We start from the raw sequence: 15,842 nt of genomic DNA on the forward strand, positions 1-15,842 counted from the left end.
CAGTGATACCTGAAGTATTTGATATGAAGTATGGTATATGGAGTATGGTCATCATAAGAAGAGTAAATCTTCCTGTTGAAGTTAAAAAGAGCTCAACGTGTGTGTCTCGTCCTTCCTATATCGCAGCATCACACGTTGAGGGAAGATCACCATCTACATTACCCTCAGCCATCCGAGGTTGCAGGGTAACACAGGGTCCAACATTGAGCCTTGTTGCTGTTGATGGCAGCTACATAAAGCAACCACAATGATTCAAATGTTTCAAAGCCTCACCTTTTGTGAACATACTGCTTGTTATAGTGATCTTATATAATCATAAATATTTGCTCCAATGTGGGAAATTGCTCATTTCAGTGGAGCTTGGCAGTGTCTCCTTTGGAGCAGTCCTTAGTTTTAATGTCTCCCTCAGATCGTAGATGTTAGCTCACTCCACTGTGAACAGTAGCATTCCAGCATTGTTTTGGTTTATTTGAAGTTTGGGCCTCAGTGTTTGTGTTGCTCTTAAACATCTTAAACTATTTCCTTTTTACCTGAGATTGAAGTTTGATTCAAATGTTTGAAACGTCACCTCTGTTTGGTGTCGCAACAGGAAAATGATACCAAACACATTCAAACTGGTTTTGGATGCCTCCTCAACTATATTAAAAATGTATGAATAGAGTAAGTCTGAAAGTCCAATCTGTGCTGGGAAACCACGTCTAAATGAACTCTGCTATTTTTGCTGAATGAGGAGGGATTTTTCAAAAACATTAATGACAATATACAGTATGTTTGTATCATTGAAGTACTGAACTGCATCGTCATTCTCCCATGAAAAAAAAAATACTTTGAAATAACCCTAACAGAAGAAGATGATGTTCATCTCCTGAATATGTTCTTATGCTGAACATGCTCAACACAAGATGAAGAACATCTTCTGTTCAACATAAGGTATTGAACTTATAAGATCTTCTTATGATGAATATCTTCAACATAAGCTGAAGAACATCCTGTCCTTCCCACCCCACATTGAACATAAAATGAAGAACATCCCCATCAGATAGAGATGTTCTTCATTTTATAAAGATGCTTTCATGATGAACATCTTCAACATAAGACAAAAATAATTCCACATTGAACACAAAATGTTCAACACAAGATGTTCAAGAAAATCTTCATAACATGAAGATGTTCTTCACTATATGAAGACGCTCCTACGTTGAACCTCTTCAGCACAAGAATTTGTTCAACATCTTATGCTGAAGATCCCATGCAGGACAGTATGTGCAAGCGTAGGACCTGTTGAACTGTGAAACATCTACTCATGGCGTCAGCAAGGAACCAACTAGCGGTACTCAGATTCAGCGTACTTTCATATCCTCTATACCAGGGGTCTCAAACTCCAGTCCTCGAGGGCCGCTGTCCTGCAACTTTTAGATGTGCCTCTGCTGCACCACACCTGAACAGAATAATTAGGTCATTAAGGCTCTGGAGAACTGATCTACACAAGGAGATAATTAAGCCATTTCATTCCAGCGTTTTGTACCTGTGGCACATCTAAAAACTGCAGGACAGCGGCCCTCGAGGACTGGAGTTTGAGGCCCCTGCTCTATAACTAATTTGTTTTTATTATGTCTGATATTGTTTTATGTTGTGTTTGGGAACTTGTGTGATGTGAGGGGTTAGCTGCAGATTGAGATGGCAAGTGCAGGTCAAATGGAAGTTCAATTCGTACATCAATCCAGTTTCTTTGATATGTGTGTGTGGGGGTGTATTAGAGAAAGTTTGGGTGGCCTTTGAACTTTTTTTTTCTGGTGCTTAAATGCTTTTATAATGCACGGGTCAAAAATTACCCATAAGACAATCCTTGTACCCTAGTGGTGTACAGCCCACATGGAAATATAAACAAAAACAAAGTATCACTTTTTTCTAATGATGTGGTCAATTTAGGAAAAGTCATAAAATTTCAAGCCGGAAAAAGATAGTTTAGGGTATTTTTTCTATAGGTAAACATGATAATGGGTCACTTTTGACCCTCAAGACAACACAAGGGATAAATGATTTTTGCAACAAACTGTACAACATTACACTAAAAACAAAATTATTACTGTCCCAACATTTTTAGGCAGTGCTAGCATTTCCCAGCATAACACCTCGGCAAGGATTGTGCATCAGTTGCCGTCCTTTGTGAGACTGCAGAATAACATAAAGAACAGGAGGTTAAATATTTATGGGAAGATGTGCCACCTTTCCTCTCTGAGCCTGAGGTCTGAGCCTGCTCATTAACACGCAGGACAATACTACACACCACTATTGTATTACATGCAAGCACCGGGTGTACCCATTGCTCAGGAATACACTCGCTCACTCACATTTGTGCTGGTAATCCCCAGCTCTGTTGTACTCAAATCAAATTGTGCAGCCACTGCTGTGAACACCACCGAGACAAATTGGCTCCCAGTTAACTGAGGAAGTGGAGAGCGATCCTCAGATAACTGTGGCCTGAACCTTTGCAGGGAATCTGACTCCTCACTGCTGTGTTATGGACTCCCAGGAAGGCACACCTAGAAATGTACCCAGCTAGAACAAAGCAAGGGCAGGAGCCTGGAAAAGAGTAGGCTATGCAAATATCAGGAAATACAAATGATCCTGCACATGCAGAGATCTATGCAAATTCAGTCACAACATCCTAAATGCACATTGTACTCTCTGACGACCTAAAGCATGACCCTATACCCCACACCTGCATGCAAAGAAGGGAAGTCGTTTAAAGAGGATACCAGGAATAGGAAATAAACTCATACATCTTTTTCTATCCCTCAGTGACACAACCAACATGGCAGCGTGAGTAGGTTAGCTCAGTGCTTTGTTTAAGCCGGCAGTACTGATTGTTGCAGCTGAGTGGGTACAGCAGGCAGAGCGTCTTCAAAGACTCATTGTTCGGTGATGGGAGAGCAAATCCCCCAAAACGGTTTGTGTTTCATTCCCCCACACATTTACATCTTTCTGTAGAGCTGTGACAGCTATGCTGTTATGTAATCAGACGTGTTCTAAGGTTGTCAGAGTCTGTAGCTAGCTGTTAACACACTCTCTATACATAGACCTTTTTTCTTGCCACAGCAGGCCTACACTCTGACTCATCAGCAGCACCACACTGATTCTCCTACAACATTTAAGCGTAGACATTATCAACGTAAAGCAGATACCAAGTTTTGCAAATATCCACAAAACTTCTGTACATTTTGTTGGTGACAAACCAGCGCAAAGTATCAGGAAATTTTGGATGGTTTCTATCTTTCTTTACAACAAGACTGTGAAAAGTGACATGCACATTTGTTTTCAGTCAATAATTTGTAGAATTTCACCACAATGTCACCACCAGCTTTCCACAACAATGTTTGTCTATTCTTGATAAAGTAGATCTTGTTCTGTCAGATTTGACTGCAAGCTTCTATAAAAATACTTACAGCTTTCTTAATTGGATCTAAGTCTGGTCTTTGACTGGTTTTCTTTCAAACCTACTAGAGGTTTTGGCTCCATCCATCTTGCAATCAACTCTGACCAGAAAAGTCTCCCCACAGCAGGATGCTGCCTCCACTATTTGTCACAGTAAGCCAACAACTGTGACAAAAAATGACAAGAGCAACTTTTGTCACATCTTGTCTTGTGGGAAACTGCTGGAGAAATTACGAAACAGTTTTCTTCTTGCCACTCGTTTAGATCAGATTTAGGGAGAGAAAAACTAATTGTGCTATGAGCGTATTACCCACCTTTGGACCTCTGCAGGTTCTCCAAAGATACCAAAAGCCTTGTGCTGCTTTTCTTGATTTGTTGAACCATTTAGGTGGGCAGCCATTTGCAGTTGTGCTATACTCTTTCAGTGTTTAAATGGCTGACTGAACAGAGCTGTGATGTTCATAGCTTTGGTAATTAGTTTATAATCCATCTGCTCCATAAACTTCTCCCCCTTAGCTTCGACTTGTCTGCTCTGTTCCTTCAAGATGTTTTATGTTCACTTATGTTTTAACGAACCACTGAGGCCTTCACAGAACAGCTGGATTTATTATTCTACAGTAAAGGCAACTGGATAGACTGGATTTTATTTAGGGTTATCAGTGGGATGGGTACCATTTTCCTTAATAATCTTTCACTATTTTGTGTTGAACACTTTTGCAGTGAAATGTGTGGCACCATGGGCTGCTTCATATTCTATTTTAAGACTTTCTAAAACGTCACTATAAAACGATGGTAGGTGAGTTGCTTTTAGGAAGTCCCGTTACACTGAGAGAGGAAAAGAAACAGAATGCAAAATCAGTGAATGTTGTTTTGCAGCCTTTCACCATAGTAACCACTTTTGTCTCAGGAGGAAGGTGGCCTTTGCTGGAGGCTGAGAGGAAATGACACAAACAAATGGCAGAGCTGGAACAGATCAGTGGGCATTTAGCAGAATTTTCTTTTCTTGTCCAGTGTTTATTTGCATTTCAAACTATGCCTTTGGGAAGTGGGAATTGTAAGTATGTCTGTTATATAAGCAAATCTGTCAGGAATCTTTAGTGCAGGGCAACTAATATTAATTTCCAAATAAGGTTTGGGAGAATAGATGCTCAGTCTTTGGCTCATGTCGCATGTGCTTTTAAGCTACTCATTGAGAGTTGTCACACTGAAGATGATGTTTAGGGATTTGGCAGCATTAGTGTGTCAAAGCCTTTAATATGAAATGAGTTCAGTCTTGCTGATAAAGAGCAGGACAGGCACTGAGGTGAGTATTTAGCCTGAAGGAACATCTTTTATTAGTGTACAACTTGTTCCAGGGAACTCAACACATCCACCCACACAATGACAGGTGGGATGCATGTGAATGCAAAATGCGGAGAAAGACACGCATCCATGCCCACATTACAAATTTAGGAATGCATTTTCTGTTTCTCCACATGGCCCTCTTTGTGCAGAGCAAAATATATTTTTTTCTTCTGCTCCTCACAGTTCCTCCTCCTACCTCTGCCTCTGCAATTTTCCTCTATCTTATCTGTTCAGCGTTTCTTCTCTCCGTTCCCATAAATGTCTATTACTTTCTAGACTCACAGCAACCAGATCTCCTCTAAAAATTACTCAAGTAAACTCAATGTCCTGTGAGTCCCTGGCAGGTGTACAGTGTTACAAATGTTTCTGTGGTAGTCACGCTGTTAGCTCTAAAAGTCCAACATACACAGGTGCTTATCTCAGTATGCTAACATGCATACAATAATATGCTGTGTGAAAGATTGGTGTCCAGAAAGGTTTGAGCAAGTTCTGCTAATATGCTCCCAGTAGAAGGAAATATGCAGCCTTTCTGGGAAGGGATCTGTGAGCAGATGGGGATTCATTCCCAGACAGATTTTCCATTTGTGTGATTAAAAATCAATCAGGATGAAGCTACAGCTGACCCAACTTCATTCACCCACCTGCAGACCTATTTTCAGTAAACTCTAGAAATAAACCGGTGACACGTGTTATTATGAAATGAGTCATCCCAGTGGCCAGTATTGACTAAGAACAGGCAGGGCATTCATCATAGGCATGGGCTAATTTGATTTAAGTCATCTTAACGACACTGTCCAGTAGTATACACACCAGCCACCTTCTTAGGTCCATCTATTCAATTGTTTGTCTCGTGGCAGCTACTCAAGGCATTAAGGCATCTGGAAAGGATGAAGGCGACTTGCTGAAGTTCAAATCAAGTATCAGAACAGCAATCAGGTCAAGGTGCCCAAAGTGTAGCTACATCACATTTGTGACCCTAAAAAATTTGGTCAAATGAGCAAATTTTTTTCCTGAAATGCATGCAGTATTCTCACATTCTGGCCAAACACTTTGTGGTGCCTTTTAAAACTGCAAGTAAACATCTTCAAATAAGAAATTTAAACACAAGTCAAAGAGATTAAAACAGGATAAGTCTAAAATGAAAATACTGAAAATAACTGTTCACCATTTATGTAACAAAATAAGAAAACAAATTTAAAATCGGCCATGATACATTCTTCTGCACAGAATTGTAGCTTTAATTGGTTTTCCAGGAAAGTCTTGGGAGCAGATGTAACAAACAAGACTAAAAAAATTACAGAGGAAGGAAGGAAATAGCTCATGTTGTGTTTTCTTTGTGTTTTCTAAAGAGTGATGTCAAGGTTATCATATATTCTCTACAATGTGCATTAGTCCCATTAACAATGGAGCAGAGTGTTAATAATTAAGGAGAGAAGAGGAACACGGGTTAATTACCAAACATAATGAGGTGAGATTCCTCTTCCTCACACATCTTATTAGTATCTGCGCTGCTCTCGCTCATCGGTTTTCCTTTGTTTTCCATCTTCCCCACCTTCAAGCTCTCTGACACACAATAATACGTTTGTTCTAATAAGATTAGTTGGGTGTTCTCCAGCTCAACGGAACGGTAAAAGAAATACAGCAGGACCTCCCGACAAAAGCAGGAAGGATTTGCATGGAAAATTTAAAATAGCATCCTGGAAAAAAAAAAAAGAAATATAATGACAGCCTTTTCATCCTTTTTGAGTGCTTCTGCAGCTCTTCTTCAATGACTAATTATGTCCTGCAGTCCAAATGAGTACAGGGTGTCTCTAACTTTTCACCCAACCACAGAGCAGAATAGTGGGTCCCAAAAATGGCAAATCTTTCCTGTTTGACTACGATTCCCTTACAGCAGCGTCAGACGCTATCGACTGTGGCTCGTTATGCGTGTGAACGTAATGTTTGTGTTATGATGAGGAACTGCAGCATGTGCTGTAGACAGAACTCCCACTAAAGATTAACTCACAGCCAATGAGTCATACCAGTGCTCTCATCGTCAGAGAAATTTTATTTAAAGGATCATATCATCCATCCACTCAGTCGTCCTTAAAGCTCGTTTTACAATGCAGTGCTTACACTTTATGCCTCCTTTGGCTCTTGTTATTTAAAATAGATTCTTTGTGAATGTGAACCACAATTACATTGCTGTCTTTATTTCTTTGCCGCGGTAATGAAATACTCAAAAATCCTTGGTGTAACAAGGAGGTACATCAAAGGGATTTTCTTAATGAATGCTGGACTTTTGTGAAACCAGAAGTTTACATGCATCAAATAAAAAGACAGATTTTTTTCTTACTGAAGTTAAAGCAGACCAAACATCTTTTGTTTTAGGTCAGTTAGAATTATAGCATTATTTTTATTTTCTAAATATCACAATAATGTGAGAAAGAATGTGTCAGATTTAATTATTAATGTCTTCAAAATCAAAAGTTTAAATATAGAAAGCTTACAGTCTTTTTAAATAATGAAGGAAAGCCCATATGATGATGTCACTGGTTTGGAAACATCTGATAGGTTAACCGTCACGTTGGATTTAATTGGAGACACACTTGTGGATGTATTTTTAAGGCCACTCCAGGAGCACACTGCTTTCTTGTTAGACACAATCAGGAAGTCAGAAGAAGTCAGCCAAGGTATCAGGAAGACCATGGTGGAGCTGCACAAGTCCACACAAATTCCAGATGACTGGAGGTGCTGCGTTCATCTGTTCAAACAATTAGACACGAGTTTAGACATGATGGGAACGTTCAACAATCCCGGCAGTCAGGAATTAGATGGGTTATGTTCTGTTACTGTGGCATTTAGCAAGTAGAAATAATTTTGGTAATTCTAACTGACCTTAAACAGCAGACGTTTGGTCTGATTTCACGTGAGACCGTGTGTAAAACAGTGTATATGTATATATATTATATTTATTCAGTTTGAATAAACTTCAAGTTTCAACTGTACTGAACTTGAGCAAGGCACAATTATAGGCACTGACCTTGAGTCCAGACCTGGAATATTTCTGCATGGCATTTGTATATTTTCTCTGTGCATGTTTGGATTCTGTCCAGATAGTCTTGCTTCCTGCCACAGTCCAAAAATGCATATTAGGCTTTTGGATACTTAAAATTGTATGTCTCCCTGTGTTGCCCTGTGATGAAAAAAATGAAGCCACATTTCAATATTAAATAAGCTATAAAATATGTAAAACAATAAAAAGGTGTTATTTCTTTTTACCACAATATCTAATGCACAAAGCATATTTTAATCTCATCTGGATTGTGGGTGTAAACGAATCAAACTATAATAAACTGAATGAACTATCGTCAAAGTTATTTTGGTTTTTAAAATGCATTGAATTTAGCATATGCTGTTTTTTTTGTTTGTTTTGGGATGTCATAGTTTTTTGACCAATGATCATTTTAGCTGTACTAATATCTCATTGCAACTTAAATCTATAAAACATAAAAGTTAACAAATAATTCTGATTTACTTGGCAGCAATGTCTCTTAGTTTTTCCACATCTCAGACTGGATTCTGTTGTCTTTGTTTGTGCCAGCTTCTGCAGGCTCTGTCAGTCACTGAGTGTCGTCCTCATGCTGCAACAGACTACATCTGAGAAACTAACATGATGTTTGTTATCCACTCATAATTTGACATGCTACATACCTGAGGAACAGAACGTGTTCGCTGCGTTCAGGTGGGCTGGGATTCAGGTGTTTCTGACTCTGTGTGTGTGAAACGTGACTGACTGCTCGGTCACACTTGTCCAACTTCTTTCCTAATTATCTCTGCAGACAGGAATGTGTCTCATGTGGTTACCTAATCTTCATTCACATGTCTGACTTCCAGAGCGATGACAACATAGTAGACGCTTGCTGAATACTGCCACAAAATGGCATTATAAAAGTTGGATATAAATATCAATGTATTGACTGTAGAACAACATTGGAAGAAAACATGATAAAGATTTCAGACTGGGAAAAAGGTTTATGTTCCAGCAGGACAAAACCCTTAACATACAACCCAAAACTAGAGTGATTTGGATCAATATAAATTCAGAGATTATCCCAGAAGATTGATAGATGTAACTACAGGGAAAGATGATCCTTCAAAGTATTGACTTAGGGAGACTGAATACTAAAAGGATACTACACTTCTCAGATATGTATTAGATACATACTTGTGATTAAAATTAAAAGTCCCAATAAATGCAATACATTCATGTTTATGATTGAAATGTGACAAACATGAATAACTCCAGTGGGTATATTGATTTTCTTTCGCATCCCCATATTTTTGTAAGAGTTTCAGTGGTGCATTTCAGCTCCCTGGGAAAAATGACCTCTTTCTCTCTTCTGAATCCTTCTTTTGATTTCTTTTTAAATCTTTTTTTGAGCTTTCAGTGTCCCATTGTGCTTTTCAAGTTAGGTGAAAAGGAAAACATCAAACTGTGGCATTCTGGAGACTTTGTTTCAGGGTTTGGGTTGCTTCTGCAGACATGCAGCAGAAAATAATAAGTAGGCAGAGGCATTGTCTTAAATTTCCTAACACTGAGATCAGCTTATCTGGCTCTGCAACTGATCAAATCTTTAGAAAGATAGTTTTTAAAACTAATATTGTGCTGAGACGGATGGAAGAGAAAGATGAAAAGAAAATGGTGGGTTTGAAAATATAGAATTGAAACTGAATATATATATATATAATTTCTAATATAATTATTGAAATATTTCCATAAGCATGAGGTGAATGGTCAGTTAATAAAGAAACACACACTCCTATATTCTTTATAGGAATATAAAATGCATTATTTTAAAATGCATTTGCCTGTATCCTTGTGAATACACTTCCATTACATTCTCTTCTCAGTTTAGTTGTTTTTTACACTTTGAAATACAACAAAGTGTATTGCAAAGTGGGGTTGATGAAGGAAAGAACTGGAGACAAATTTTAACATAAGTTTACCACAGGAAAAATAAATAAATCAGGTCTTCAAGATCCAGATTTCTCAGACCAACAGGAGGATAGTAAGCCAGAAAAAGAAATAATTTCTCTATATTAATCTTAATTAATGTTTAACAGATTGCTACTTGTACAATAGAAAATAAAAAATTTAATAGAAATAAATATTAAATACATCAAAAGTTTGATTCATGGTAAAAATATTAGTATTGTCATGACTAGACCCTGACCATTTCTTTAAAAAAAAATGCAATAATGAATTTTTCTACCAGGTGGTCCATAATATAGCTTAGGTTTAATGTTGAACTGATTTTCCATTAAAGTATACTGTGCAAAACAAAAGTCAATCCATATCAACTTAATGCATTACTCTTATTATCTTAGAGGCTATTTCAGTGTTCAATCACCAGGTACCACTGTGTTATTTTAAGACATAACATATGGATGTATAATAAGAATATGCCACTGGAAATAAAAGAGTTGTGACTAGTTCAATTCAGTAAGATCTGCCCCATAATTTCTGTTTTGCATAGAGCTGATTTCCTTGATTGTGGTTTTGTTTAAAATTCCTACTGAGGCTCACTGGCATCTTCTTCTCCTTTTTTTTGTCCTGGCTATAGAATTGGGACCATGTTGCTCGTCTTCATGAACCAACTCTTAATTATCTCATAGACGTACTGGAAAGGAAGACGCATAAATTTCCATTTTATTTGGCAGATTTTCAATACACTTGGAAGATCCTGTCAAATGCTGTCAAAATGCTGGTAATTGGGAGTCGGCCATTTTATTAGTCTCGTTAATTAGCTTAAAGTTGCTTCAAAACCAAAGATGGATTTTGAAGTTTGAGCACTTTAAGTATGCAGAAAGGAAAGCAGGAATGACAGGTTCCCACACGCAGGTGAGACAGTCTGAATACACCTGTGAAACTGAAAAAAAAAGGAGTGTGTCACACCTTTCACACCTATCTATCACACCTGGTTCAGTGTGATAGATGAATACGTTAGCTCTGAAGTGATTTGGACTTGTACTCAAGACTGTAAAGCAGATTATGAGACAGCAGCAATTGTAATAATTGACTCAGATGGATGATGTCAGGGCCTCCTCAGAGGAACTGGCTGCAGGATGATGATGGCATGGCTTCAGCTCTAATAATGTCCCAGCCTCAAAGCGGGACTGGATGGGCAACAAGCACGATGAATGATGTCATTTATTTCACTTGGCGGTGGCCCAGTTGTGCCATGGGCAGAGCCAGCGTGAGTGATGATCTGCACTAATGGCAACATTATCGGAGCTGATACTCAGTGACAAAGAGAGTCTTTCGGAGGAAATGAAGCAAGGGGAGGCTGAAGTAAAATGAGATCCACTTTTAGCAGGGAAAGTAGCCTCCAGGCAGATTTTAGCTTGCTCCTCTTGGTTTTATATCAAAGACCTTTCAAACGTGTTTGACAAAGCAGACAGACAAAAACGCTGAACGAGGGTGATAAAAAGGTACTATCTCCATTGTGAATCACAGACAGGCCCTCACAGGCAATGTCCTGTTTTTTTGTGAGCCTCAATCCCAGTCAAAGAGTGGAGTGTAAGATTGGTGTTGTGCAGAGTGTGATTGACTACACGACGCTGTCGCCGCTTCAAACACAAACGCCTCTTTGTTTGTCTGTACCTCCGTCATCTGTCATGGGAAGTCTCAGGCGCCAGCCCTGCTCTATCTCACACACACTCACCAATCTGAGGTGACAAAGATGGAAACCGAGTGTTTCAGCAGAGAAAGGTCCATCTGTCACCCTGGCAACGGGAGAGGTGGGAAGACTAACATCCAGCAGAGTCAATCACTCCTACATCCCTCCCAGCAGCATCTAAGTGAGAAGAACAAGAAGAAGAAGACAGGGTGAAACTGAAAACAGATTAAACAAAGTCATCACCATCCAAAAGAAAAAACTGTGACATGCTTGTCTGGTACTGCAAAACAGATATTTGTCCAAATTTTTTTTTTTAAAAAGAAGAAAAAGTTAAATAATTTTCCCCAAAGTCAGGAAGAAGTGTATATTTTTTTCTGAGATGGACTAAATATATGAAGAACATTCTGATAATAAATACATTTTCTTGGTAGCTTAGTCAGAAAAATTGATTTGAAGGTCTCGAGCTGAGACACATGAATATATATATGAAATGAAAATGAATGGGTAAAAAATGAATGCTTGGTGTATTAAAGGGAGGAAAAAGTGAAGGGCAATCTGTCACAACTGCTCAGGAGGACTTTAAATACACCTTGGTGCCTATCCATAAAACTGGCCAGAAGAAGAAAAAAGGAAAAACAGATTTTGTAAGCAGTAGGAGTTTTTATGGTCAGCTGTTCCTCTGTTATTTCTTATGAAACAAAAAGGCTATACTACGTGTTTTTGGACTGTGGGAGGAAACTATAGCACCTGGAGAGAACCCACGCATGCACACTGACAACATGCAAACTTCATGCAGAAAGATGCAGCTGAGGATTCAAACCAACAACCTTCTTTTTGCAAGGCAACAGTGCTACCAACTGCACAAATATGAAGGCCCCAAATGGACTGAGCACACAAGCAATTTCAACATTTTTTAGAAAACACAAAGTTTGAATTCGATGTGGATTTTTGTTCAATTTCTATAGAGCAAAAAATGATGCATATTTGCACAAATATATACAGAAGACTGCTGCCTATTTCCACTTTAGTATTCACAGATTTTTCTGTGGAACGTAGCTTCAATTTATCTGTGGAAATTGTGCCTCTTTGCTTATTTTCTTACAGATGATATCTAAAATGTTGAAAGAAATGCAGCTTGGGTAGCTGGGATGCAATGCTCCATGGTCATCAAGACACATTTGATGTTTGAGCTTTTAAAATAAGCAGCTATAAGTATTTTTAGGGAGGTGTTAAGTATTTGTGATTGGAGTGTAGAGACCACACCCATCCACAAATAATTAAAATCCATGAATACTTTAGAGTACCAGGGGTTCATTGCACACCCCACCAATATTTCTATAAGTTTGGTAAGAGGAAAAGAGACTGAATGCTTGTTGAAACCACCTGATGACAACTATAATTTCATAAGCCACTAATCGTTCACAAAATACCTTTGCATATAGTTCAAAGGCCTGCTGCAGCTTTTTGACAGAGCCACCCTGCTGTTTTGGTGTGATTATGAGAAAAGGAGGGTTCTGTTTTATTGCAAAGCTTTTTGTTTACTCTGTCACTCACTCTGCTGCAAAACGCACAGACAGACGTTTGTTTCAAACAAACTCCGGATGCTCCTCGTATTTGATGTTAAACAAAGAAATCTTTGGAGTGAGTATTTTCCCCAGAGGCGTGCAGTACGTACGCACATTGTGCTCTACAGCCTTGGGAGACGCAAGATGCCCGAACCAAAGCTGTCAACATGGATTCCTAAATCGTCACAGTGACCTTGGGTGAGCCAGTCAGGCCCATATCCCTTCCCTTTCCAATGTCAACACAAGACCTGACACATGTCTGAAAGTGTCAGGCACGGCCATGTCAGAGCAGCAAAATACACCCAGAGAGTTTCTTTACTCTCCAAGCAAGCAACAGAAAAGAAGCAGCAAAGATGATGACAGAGCGGACTGGTAAAAGGTGCATCTGTAACTCAGCTTGATTTCATTAGAAAGGCTGACAGAAATCAAATTCAACACATCAAAAAGTTGAAACAGGCAGTGTCTTTGGGATAACTGAGAATAAACATGCTTTCCTTTTTATCCCAAAAATCGTGAATTTAGATCACTAGTTGTTAAAGTATTGGAGATCCTATAACTTCTTCACATTTTGACCTGTTACAACCACAAACTTGAACTTTATTTTATTTTACATGATGGACCAACAAAAGTTGCTGGTAGTCGTAAAATAGAAGGAAAGGAATCCAGTAAAGTCTGATGCAAATACAATCAGAAATGTGTGTCATTCATTCATTGCCCCTGAGTTAATGCTTTGTCGGCGCAAATTTCACTGCAGTTAGCTGCAAATATTTTGAAATATGATTCTACCAGCTTTTCCCTTCAAGAGATTGATAGTGTTTGACTTTTATATTTTTCAAAATAGCCCAAAGAGACTGTATGGAGACTTTCAGTGAACATTATATTTCCAATCTTGACGCAGGTTCTCTATCAAATTTAGGTCTGGACTTTGATTGAACCACTTAATCACATGAATATGCATTGATCCAGATTATTCCACTGTAGTGAAGATCTTATTGAATATTTTCTGTCATCATCCCACTCGAAGGTAAACCTTCTAGTGGGATACATTCTGTCTAGACTGGAAACAGCAGCATCAAGAGGACATTGTAATGGCCTCTGTCAGTTTGAGCAACTAAAAACCCATCCTTTTAAAACTGCTTTAGCAAAGCTACTATACTAAGTGATACACAATGTTTAATGTGTTTCATTTTTCTTCTTTAATAATTTTTTTTCTTGAAACGTGCTGTATAAATGAAATTTTACTTGCGTACTTACTGACAGTTGTATTTTCTAACAGCTTCCCCTACTGATAAAAACAGTGAGATGAATAGTTTTCCTCAATAATACAGAATTTTTAATTAAAGTCAAAAAGTTACATTTTGTAATTATCTGACCAGAGCACTTTCTTCCACATGTTCCCCGAGTCCCCATCATGGGTGCTACCAGAACATTTTATAATTAATAAGCTCCTTCCCCTTTTGCTGCTGAATCTCTTACTTGTCTGCTTGATAGTGTTTATTTGCTACATGTTCCCTGAGGCCTTAATAAAACATCTTTATTTATTCTCAGATTAAAGTACCAATAGGTTTATTATACAAATTAGGTGACTTCTGAAGGATATCATGTGTCCTTTGCTTTACAGGTCACAATTATGCACTATATTATTGTTTTACTTCAAAATATCACAAGATACATTCTGATTTGTGGTTGTAATGTGACCATATGCTATAAAATTAAAGTGGCTATTATTATTGTTATCAATTCTTGGTTTATGCAGAAAAATCTCTTGAGACTTATTGTCTCATTTATGAGAGAGACCTGTTATCAACATCTTTGCGCTGCAAAAACATAAAATACATAAAATATCATTTTATTGTGTCAAAGCATGCTTTCCTATACAATGATGGGGGGACAAAACTAGATGAAGTTCTATCTTTGAGTGGACAGCACATTTCCTTGCATGATGCCATGTAATTCCCTGGTCCCAGCTGATCCCACTGAGACCAGCTGAGGCCTGAATCCTCTCTGTATGTGATGATCACACACAGACCCTCCCAACCTGGCAATCCCCAGCAAACATGAGAGGGATTATGGATCCTGCTTGAAAACTCAGCATGTGACTGACGTCCAGGCATACCTGACAACAGCATCATTAATTATCCTGTCCACTCCTGACAGAATAGCAGGGGTAAGCACCAAGTAGCAGGATCAGTCTGTGAATAGATGCTTGTTATCACAGTCACTGCTGGTTCCTGTGACAGCCAGGATGTGCAGGTGAGGAGAGAGAAATCAAGAAGGCTGCAGCAATCTCAAACGCCCCCACAGAAGCTCGCACTCACTCTGCGGACAGTTAAAGATGTCAATATGAATCATCAAGACAATTTCTAACGGAGTCCTTTTATAATGCAGCTGCAATCACTTCTTTCTCCTTTCTTTTTTCTCTTCTCTTGCTTTCTTCTTGTCTCCCTGTTATCTAACACCTGTACATACCTCATTGCGTGCTTCGTGCCTACATGTGACAGTTTTGTCCACCGCACCTAATGTCTATTTAATTACAGTTGGTTTATTAATGTGATGCACAGGATGACAGGGAAGAGAAAGAAAAACATCAGAAAGAAAACAGTCACTGTGAAAATAAACTTTTGAATTGAAAACATTTAAAATTGCAATGCCCATGAAGCTCCAACTTTGCAAGTGTTAAGTAAAACCAAACAATGTACCATTTTACTTCTGTTTGTCACAGAGGGGACCAAAGTGGGCCTTTTGAAGTGTTGCAGGTTTGGTTCAGCAGCAGAGTGTCCCGATGCACGAATGAAGTGGAACAAAATGCAAACTGGAATTCAGGAGGTAAATG

The sequence above is a fragment of the Xiphophorus hellerii genome, chromosome 23 (genome assembly GCF_003331165.1).
Source record: "Xiphophorus hellerii strain 12219 chromosome 23, Xiphophorus_hellerii-4.1, whole genome shotgun sequence".
Taxonomy (NCBI): domain Eukaryota; kingdom Metazoa; phylum Chordata; class Actinopteri; order Cyprinodontiformes; family Poeciliidae; genus Xiphophorus; species Xiphophorus hellerii.